This window comes from Mus musculus, chromosome 3 (assembly GCF_000001635.26).
Source record: "Mus musculus strain C57BL/6J chromosome 3, GRCm38.p6 C57BL/6J".
Taxonomy (NCBI): domain Eukaryota; kingdom Metazoa; phylum Chordata; class Mammalia; order Rodentia; family Muridae; genus Mus; species Mus musculus.
In genome coordinates, this window is record NC_000069.6 from 14875067 (window position 1) to 14885414 (window position 10348).

A 10348-nucleotide genomic window follows, 5' to 3' on the forward strand; every position below is an offset into this window, starting at 1 on the left:
GTTAGAAAATGTCTAATGGCTTATTACAATCCCAAGTTCCCGCTTTCATGTAGCTGTTTGCAGTGTTAGGGATCTAGACTTCATCTGTTCAGACGAGAGAAAGAGGTATGAGCATTCTCACTTAATTCTGCTTATATTTGGTGAATTTCTTTAAAATTGTGTGTGTGTGTGTGCACTTAGGTAGGTAGTTCAGTGGTATGTGTGTGCACATAGGTAGGTAGTGCAGTGGTGTGTGTGTGCAGTTAGGTAGGTAGTTCAGTGGTGTGTGTGTGCACTTAGGTAGGTAGTGCAGTGGTGTGTGTGTACACTTAGGTAGGTAGTGCAGTGGTGTGTGTGTGTGTATGCACTTAGGTAGGTAGTTCAGTGGTGTGTGTGTGTACACTTAGGTAGGTAGTGCAGTGGTGTGTGTGTGTGTGTGTATGCACTTAGGTAGGTAGTTCAGTGGTGTGTGTGTACACTTAGGTAGGTAGTGCAGTGGTGTGTGTGTGTACACTTAGGTAGGTAGTGCAGTGGTGTGTGTGTGTGTGTGTATGCACTTAGGTAGGTAGTTCAGTGGTGTGTGTGTACACTTAGGTAGGTAGTGCAGTGGTGTGTGTGTGTACACTTAGGTAGGTAGTGCAGTGGTGTGTGTGTGTGTGTGTGTATGCACTTAGGTAGGTAGTTCAGTGGTGTGTGTGTACACTTAGGTAGGTAGTGCAGTGGTGTGTGTGTGTGTGTGTGTGTGTGTATGCACTTAGGTAGATAGTTCAGTGGTGTGTGTGTGTGTGTGTGTGTATGCACTTAGGTAGATAGTTCAGTGGTGTGTGTGTACACTTAGGTAGGTAGTGCAGTGGTGTGTGTGTGTGTATGCACTTAGGTAAGTAGTTCAGTGGTGTGTGTGTGTACACTTAGGTAGGTAGTGCAGTGGTGTGTGTGTGTGTGTGTGTGTGTGTATGCACTTAGGTAGGTAGTTCAGTGGTGTGTGTGTTCATGCACTTTTGGAAGTCAATTCTTTCCTTCTATTACATGGATCTTGAGGAATCAAACTTAGGTCTTTAATCTTGGCAGCAGGAGACTTTACCATCTGCTAGCCCAGTGATGATATTTAAAAGCAAAATATGCAGCAGAGGAATACTGAACCAACACATTGCCTAAAGAGGTAGTTTAGAGGAAGGTTAAATAATTTTTCATGAGGAAGTTTCTGCTTTGGGAGCTCTGTTCTTACTGTACAAGATGTGCGATTGGTGAGACTGACATCCAGAAAATCAGGCAGAGAGCAGAGGCCAAAGAGTTATAATGTTCATTTCTCTTCGACACTGGCTTTTCAAATGTCATGAAACAGGGTCCCCAAGGTGCTTCATGATGGGGGAAAGTCCATCTGAATATTGAAGGCAGAAAGACTCCTGCGGTGAAATCAATTTTGAGCATGCCTAGGCATGTCCTAAAGTGTGGATGCCAGATGTATGTACAAATCACACCGGAGGAAAGTATTTATGCTTCTGAGGAGTCAGGAGGTCTAAGCAGAACATCTAGGATCAAGGGGTTTGCTAGTGCTAATGATCTACCTTCTGCAGATGAATGTTTAGCAGGTACAACCTGTGACAGCCCGGTCAGGTAGATAATCACAGGTGATCAGCCAGAGCAAGAGCGAGTTTAAACAGCACAGTCCCAGGGGACAGGGTGCACTGCGGCAGCACAGCCCAGTGATCTAAACGCTAATTTTAGCCAGTTGAGAAGTCGCTCTGCAGTAAACAGGGAACCGGATTCTCCCTTGTATTTGAATCAGTCCCAGGCAGAAACCTCAGGGAAAATATATGTTTTTCCATAAAGTAAACACTTTCTCTGTTCCAACTTGCCTGAGTGTTTCTATCCCATCCATGAACTCTTTTGAAATTTGGATGGTTCCAAATACATTTGTTAAAGGGAGGTCACTCCCTAAAGGCCTCTTGATTCCCATGGAAGCACAATACAAATGGAAGTGCTGGAAAGTACAAGGGAGGCTTATAGAAATCACACTTAGGCCTTCCTGTGAACAGTTTAGAGCAGGACCTCAGGTCACCAGGGACATACCTGGATGGAGCAGGAGCCCTAGAGAAACTGCTGGCAAGGATGATGTGATTGTACAAGCCAAGCAGAGTCAATTTAGAGTAGGGCCCAGTGCTGGGCAGAGAAGAGAGAGAAACACTCCATACAATTCAGTGAATGTAAAGGGCCTACAGTTCTTTCTGTATACACTAATGGGAACAGCATGAGTACTTGAAGTCTCTATGTGAAATGAAGGTTGGTGTGTGTTGATATGAGTGTGACGAACAGTGGGGACTGCAAGGTTTTACAGCAGTACGTACTTGATCTTGAGGCCTGAGGACCTAAGTTAGAGCCAGGCACCAGTTAGAACTCAAAAGTATTTGTCTGACTGATAAGGGATGTGTGGATGGTAAAGTGAGACTTGTAAAATATTATTAGCTAGTCTTTGTCAGTGCTCCTGTGAAAGTTATTTCCCCACTGTCTGAAGGTCAGAGATATGCCAGTGAGGTTTTAGAATATTGGAGAATCCAAATTTGTTAATGAAGAAAATGCTTGGGGAAAAGAAGTTTTACATAGATCCAAATGTTCGTTGCTCGTAAATTGAAAACTGAGCTCGGTAAGGAAGAGATGTGTTTTAGGAGATAAAAAAGGGAATTCTGTTCTAGGGTACTTATCTGCTTTAACACCTGCACTCCTGTGTGCACACTGAAGAGGAGCTGGCATTGTGCCTGTGGGTTAGGCTCCAGTAGCCCTCATCTATCTGTGCCATCACCCCGTGCCTCTGTCTTCTCGGGCTCTTTTTCTTTCTAGAAGTTTCTCTTAATTTCTTCAGAAGTGACGTTAGCTCCCCAGTTGTTTCCAGTTTGGTGTGAGGATGGTTAAAGCAATTCCATATATATGATAAACAGTCCTCTTCCTTGGTCTAAGCTATGCCTCATGGTTAGAAATCTGAGAAAAGAATGCTTTTGAAGTTTCAGGAGGCACTCCTACCTGAAACACTCCACTAAGACACTGAGTTCGGGGACGTGGGCCCTCTACATGGAGCACAGACAAATACTATCAAATATGTTCATGTACTTATAATTACTACTCAATACCTTACTATGTGTGTATGATACTGGTCTTCAGCCTCGTACTCTACTACAAGCTACATCCTGTCTCCTCTCTGTTATTATTATTATTGTGTTTTGAGACAGACTTGCATTAAATTACCAAGATTGTACTTGTGGTTTTCCCACTCAATCTGTTGGATGCGTAAGACCCTAGGTGTTCACCACAAGGCCATCTTAGTCCTTAATTTTTTTTAATATAGGTGAGAATACTTTGGAAAAATAAAAGCTGAAATTTGACCTTAGAAAATTGAGAGAAAGCAGGATTATTTTGGTGTGGGGAGGTTAGGTGATCCTTTGCATCTTAACTCATAGGTTGAGTTGTAACTTTCTAGCTGCCTTCTGTAAATTCTTTTCTTTTAAAGGAACATTTTAATGACATTTCACTAAAGAAAGTCTGGTTTCTCCCTTTTCCTTTGTTTTCTTCAGACAGCCTGTTGTCAAGATTGTGAGGTATGCTGAACCTCTTGTCCTTAGCAGCCTAATTGATAGAGAACATAGATTGGGCCCCAGGAGGGAGGGAGAGTTCCAGAGGAGTCAGGGAACAAACAAGAGCTTGGAGAAAAGATGAGGCTAGAAGCAATGCCTTTCGCTGAGCAAGCATTCTATAGGAGACACGTGTTACAAGTACATCCACAAGTGACTTTGTAAAGCCTCTTCTCAGACACATGTTACAAGTAAATACACACATGACTTTGTAGTCTTTTCTCAGAATGAATCTAGGTTTTTCTAATGTACTTATATGTCAAGAGAATAAGAGATCAAACAAGATCAATAAACTACATGGATGCAGGAAAAAGAAAAGAACCGGAAGAGAAGGACAGCCTCTGAGCATCACATTGGAGAAAGGCTAGTTTGGGCTGTTGCTACCAAAAGGAGAACTTATCAAGCATAGGCACAGCCAGCAACACAGGGGAGTGTTTACTAGAGATATAAGCACCCATTGGAAGGGCCGCTTAGATAACAGGACTTGGGGCAGGTGACCTGAAAAGTGTGGTTGTGTGTCAGCAGGCCTGGAAGCCCACCACGGACTCCCGGCATATTTGGGATGATTCCAGTGAGCCCCGTGGCACACAACATCCAAACAGGACTTTTTTTTTTTTTAAAGTTACATAGCCATACATGTAACTTGTATATCTGTTACATAATTTTATATATAATGTTTTATATAACAGTTACTACTGCTATAAAATAAAAGTAAATAGCTTTAGAGGATGAAAAAAAATCAATCATAAACACAAGTTCCATTTTCTTCCTGCCCTTGGAGTGACACACTAGGGACACCTCTGAACTGTGGAAAGCTGGGTGGAGTTTTCTGCTTACAAGAGCAGCAGTGGTCTCCTCTCTATCTACCCAACCTGTTCTGCCCTACATTTTCTCGCTCTGCTAATCCCTTATTTCATGCACAGCCTTACAAAATGGGCACCAGAAAATGAAATAAGAAGAGTCTTGCACCCTTGACACCCTGCCACGGTGCAGGAAGGGAAGCACGAAACTTGGACTCTTCAGCACCAGAACTTGGTGGACCTGTCGTGAATTGTTATAACCCTTTCAGTATGGTCAGACAATGAAAAGAGAAAGAAAGGTTTAAAGGACACCTGTTGTTGTGAAGGAGAGAAGGAAGGAACGAAAGGAAGAGAAACGAGGAACCGAAGGATGGAGGGGAAGGAAAGTGAAGAAGAGGAGAGACAGAAGAAAGAAAAAACACATTTTGTGACATATAAAAGTCAAGTGACATTTTGTCTGTCCACTGAAATAACATTCAGTTATTCATTCAAATGTATTTTTATCTTTCAGACACTGTACTGAGGTGGGTGAGGAAGGAGAGACAAGGCATAGATATACTGTTGATAATTACAGAGTATAACTTTGAAATTTTGTGTTAAGTGGTTAAAATGCATTAAATTGTTGTATGAAGCAAAGATGCTTAAAGAAAATGCTATCAGCATTCAAAGTCAGACCAATGTTCTTAGCTTATATGCTTTCTTTCTTCCAGAATCCTGATATTGAGTAGTTCAAAACTTTTCAAACAAATTTTATCTGAATGAAAATACGTTTCCTTTCTGCTTCTGGATGAACTTGAGTAAGCATAAAACGAGAAAACCAGCTATAAAATGTAGCTATGTCTATTCTCTGAAGCCCGCTCACACATGCTACAAGACTGTGAAGGTGCTGGCTGTGTGTGTGTGTGTGTGTGTGTGTGTGTGTGTGTGTGTGTGTGTGTGTGTGTGTGTATGCTGTCTGCTCCCCTGGGAGTAGACTGCTAACTCTGGCCTCCTGCCCTTAAGCAAGAGGAAGCATTTAGTTCTGATGCCTTTACCCCTGCATGGAAAGTGTTAGCTTGCTTATGTTAGGAAGAGGAAGTCAGAAATTCCCCAGAGGGGTGATTTATTGGTAAAAGAGAAGTTTAATCATTCGGTGAATCTAATGCTCACCTAACAAGCTGTTAGGATCTGGGTAGCACTGGGTGCACACTCAAGCAGCATAAACTGACAAGTTTCCCAAGGTGCAGTGGTAGGGTTGGTTTTATTCTTTTCTTTCCAATCCACTGAACCAAAAATAAGTGAGGGACTATTAGGAACATAGCACAGTTCTAGGTCTCAGATGTTTTTCAATACAAAGGTAATTACTATAATTGTTTCCCAGACCTTTGAGAAAAGAATTACCTTATAGTGTGTGTGTGTGTGTGTGTGTGTGTGTGAGAGAGAGAGAGAGAGAGAGGGAGAGAGAGAGAGAGAGACAGAGAGACAGAGAGAGAGACAGAGAGAGAGAGAGACAGAGAGAGAGACAGAGAGAGAGACAGAGAGATACAGAAATACAGAGAGAGAGACAGAGACATAGACAGAGACACATAGAGAGAATGAACCCAAGACTCTGAATTTTCTAGGCAAGCATTCTGCATCTAGGTTCTATCTGCCCTTTATAGTAAAGACAGTCTTATGTCAGGATTTTACAGAGTGACATAGTGGAACTTCCCTTATGTGAGGGGATACAACCCAAGGCTTCTAGTGCCAACTCAAAATGTAAATGGAAAACACACACACACACACACACACACACACACACACACACACACACATGCACGCACGCACTTAGGAACATTCTTTAATATTCTGCAGCTTTGGCATATGGTCCCAGAGTTATTCTGTCCTCCCATGTTTCATACCATGGTTACTACTTTTGTGCTATGGGTCATCACTGAGTGAAACAGGTGTTGCTTGAGCAAAATCCTATGATACCTGGGCAGTCAAGCTGGTAACTAAGATGTGTGCTAAATAGCTATTGGCAGGCAGTGTTTACAGCATGGCTATACTGGATAAAGGATGGTTCATATCCTGGGTGGGATGAAGCAGAACATTGTCGGATTTTATGAGAATAGTAGATGATAAAAATCTCATAGATTGTGTATTTCAGGAATTTCCCATTTACTACTTCCTGTTCTGGCTGACCACGGGCAACTGAAGCTAATGAGTAAATGGGTAAGGAACATTTTACTAGACAGGTGGAATTGGGGGTTAATAGTCCCAGTGTCTTTCCTTGTACATGGGTCCATATGCAGTGCCACTTTGGAATGTGCTCATTGGATGCCAGCCACACACCACCCCTGTCTCCCAAACTGGGAAAACCAGAAATGTATCCAGTGATGATCAATGTTCCTTACAAGGCAAACTGTTTGAGAACGGTGTTGGGAAAGGAGGTCGCCTTTATTATATCTAGAGAATTGTGTATGATAAATGGCAGCTTCCCTGAGTCACCAAATATTTAAAAGGTATAATTTACAGACATGTCTAATTTTCTCATTTAACATTTCATTCTACTTCTGTGTAAAATGGACACTTGTTGACATACTTGAACTCATTGACTACTTTGGATGTATTTAGGTTTTATAGAAGTTAAATATTACCAGGTATCATGAAAAAGCAAAGGCATTTTTAAATATCTTTAAATTTAGAAATGTGCATACTACAATTTTTTTTTAATCTACAAAACAGCTTGCTAAGGGCAGTTGAACTCAACTGTTTGTAGATGTAATGTTAATGTTATCTCAGACACATATTTTACTTAGAGAGACTTTGGCAGGATGCTCTAAAAGTGTTCTGCATGCTGACCCAACCTGGCTTTCTGGAGTAGGATTGCACATAAAATTTTCACACATTGTTCTTCTAGCATCATGGAGCAGGGTCTTTGACCAGGAGGAATGCACTGGCTCTCAGTGGGCCAAAGGACAGGTGGCTGAGGGTTCAAACCGGAACCAGAGTTGCCAGTTTGGTCCACACCTGACTCTTGCACTTGCTAGCTGAGTGACCTGTACTCAAGAACCTTATTTCTGTCCTCCAGTGCCACTGCTTCAGTGCAGACTGCTGTGAAGTGTTTAGAACTGCATTGCTGGATACACGCTTTTAGTAAGTTAATTTTTTAGAATTGTGTTGGTAAATTAATACTTTTAGTAAGTTTAGAATGTAAAAACTCAAACACACTAATTAAATGCTCCTTTTCCATTCAAGTTAGTGGCACAGAAAAGACAAACTATTATTTTTTTAGTGAAAAAGTATTATAATAATCATTATATTATTTATTCAGACGTGAAACCATGCCAGGCCTTTGAGATCTTCCAGACCCTCTTTCTTATAATGATATTCTGGAGTAGAATTCTCCCTCATCAGTTTACAATGGAGCAGGGGAAGTTGCAAGAGACTGCCTATGTTGCTCAGGGCTATACTGAAGCCCTATCGTGGACTCCACTCACACTGAAAGCTTAAATCTAATTTCACAAATGGGGACTTCTCCCGATGATAACAGGGACACTAACAGAGGAGTTAATAACACAGGAAGCCACAGCTAAGCCACATAAGTGAAATTTATCACTCAGCAGCCCTGGGTATGCTATATGTATTCCACACATGAACATGGAGGCTTGAAGACTAGAACAAATCATGCAGGCTTATGTAGAAGGTAAGACCTAGAGACACAGTACAAATCCACAAAACCTGGCTCTCATTCCTTAAGAGGAATGCTGGTAGGTTCACAGGCCAAAAGGGAAGCCAGAGCCAGAGTTTCCATATCAAAGGGACTTGGATCTTTTTCTGGAAGTAATTCTTAGAAAGACACACAGAAAGGCACAGGTAGCAAGAGTCACCCAGACCCTCCGTCTTGTCTGTAAAATGAAGAGATGAATTAGATTGCCTAAAGCTCCTAATTGTCTTAGTTCTAGTCTGTGTTATTCTCTCCTTTGCATCTGTCCCCTGGCTTCCTTGTACACTTAAACAGAAAACCTCTCCTTGGTACAGTGGTCTGTACTGCCCTTCTGGCTGCAAGTCCTGCCTGGCTGATGTCACTGCTTGTCTTCTTTTTCTTCATCCCAGTGATAAAGCTAGAAACTTCTTTGAGCAGGCTTTTATACTGACTTCTTGTATGTGAGCTGTTCTGTTCCTGGTCCTTCCTTACTGGTTCTTTAAGGGCTTCCTTCAGCAGGGCTTCTAGGACTCTCGGTGTGAGAGTGGCCTCTTATCCTGTGCCACTCTGCCTCATCCCTGGCTCTCGAGCTTCACACTCATTGGCACGGCTGGAATTCACCTTGCTTGTGTTTGCTCACTGTTCCCTACAGCCTCCACATCCACTCATCATGGACTCCAAGAAGATCGGCATCAAGTTGACATGGTAGCGGCCCAAAGTAGCACTTGAGATCTTGGGAAGTGAATGGGTTTACCTTATGTAGCCCCCCAACATATGGAAAATATGTAGCACTTAGTAGTAGCTCAATTAATACAATTGTAAAAATGATAACTCATATTTAATAAGCCATAATTGTTGGCATAATGTCAAGCCTTTTTTTACATGTTATGGCACCTAGTTTTCACCATGACCTTATGATATGAATACCATTATTATCTTAGTATTATGGGTGACATGCTGAAACTTAATTCAGAGTCACCTTAGGGTACATGCTGAAAGCATATATATATATATATATACACATATATATATATACATATATATATGTGTGTGTGTGTGTGTGTGTGTGTGTATATATATATATATATATATATATATATATATATATATCCCAGTCAGCTGTCAGCTGGAGGCTTTCTCTTTGGCCAGATGCTTACTTTTGATATAGTTTGCATTGTGTTTTATACAGCTCTGTTTAGGATAAACTTCAAAGCCGTAATTTTCTGATGGCTTCAGGTGGCAGGTGATTAATGTGCACTCACTAACTTAATTCTTACAACAGTCCTAACTGGGTGTAATTATTCTCACTTCCCACATGAGCAAGCAACAGCAAATTAGGATGATGGTTTACAAACTGATGATTAAATAGTTCTATCAGCTTAGAAAACTGCATCATAGACAGTAGGCTAGGGACATGTCTACATACAGGACTCTAGGAGTCCTAAGAAGTGAATGGCTGTTAGTCTCACTAAAAACTTAATACTTTAATGACTATGAAACTATCTACTTATTTCATTAATTATTGAATAAATCATATATTTCTTTGTAAAATATATTAACTAGCTAGATTTAGTGTAAATCAAATGCTTTGTCATTTTGTTTTAAAATTTTGTTCTGATTTATCTCAAAGACTTTTTGTTATCATAATTGGAACATGTCTTAGTAACTTTATATGTTTTTTTTCTGATTATGTTATATATACCCATATATATGAATATATGTGTGTATATGTACATATGAATATGTATATGTACATATGAATATACATACATATATACATAAATTTCCCCCACCTCCTGGGTTAGAAGGAAGTACATTTCTTCCCTCTAAAAACATGAATACATAAGCATTGGTTTTATTTTTACAAGCCCAGTGTTACTATCTGGCAGCCAGTGAATGACTGCCTGGGAGGAATGTCCCCAGTACAGCAGAGCTAGACAGTGACTGATCCACATGATACTATGAAGTCATCTCCATCATGAAGACCTGACAGAAAGAAAATGCCTACAGCCTCTGTAATTTGAAAAGAAAATGAATATGAGATATAATACCTGATGCTCTCTTGACTGTCCAAAGGTGGGCAAGGAGACTCCCTAGCAGGAGCCTGGCTCCCACTAAAACGTACCAGACAGGATGAGGATTCCCGTAGCTGCAACCAGAATTGGTGGGGTCTGAAGCCTTGAGAAGCACTTCATCAAAATCTGTTCTTATTCCACGCACGGTAGTAATGGAACAGGAAATGGGAAACCCCTAGCAAATTGTGCATCTCTAGTGTCACAGAT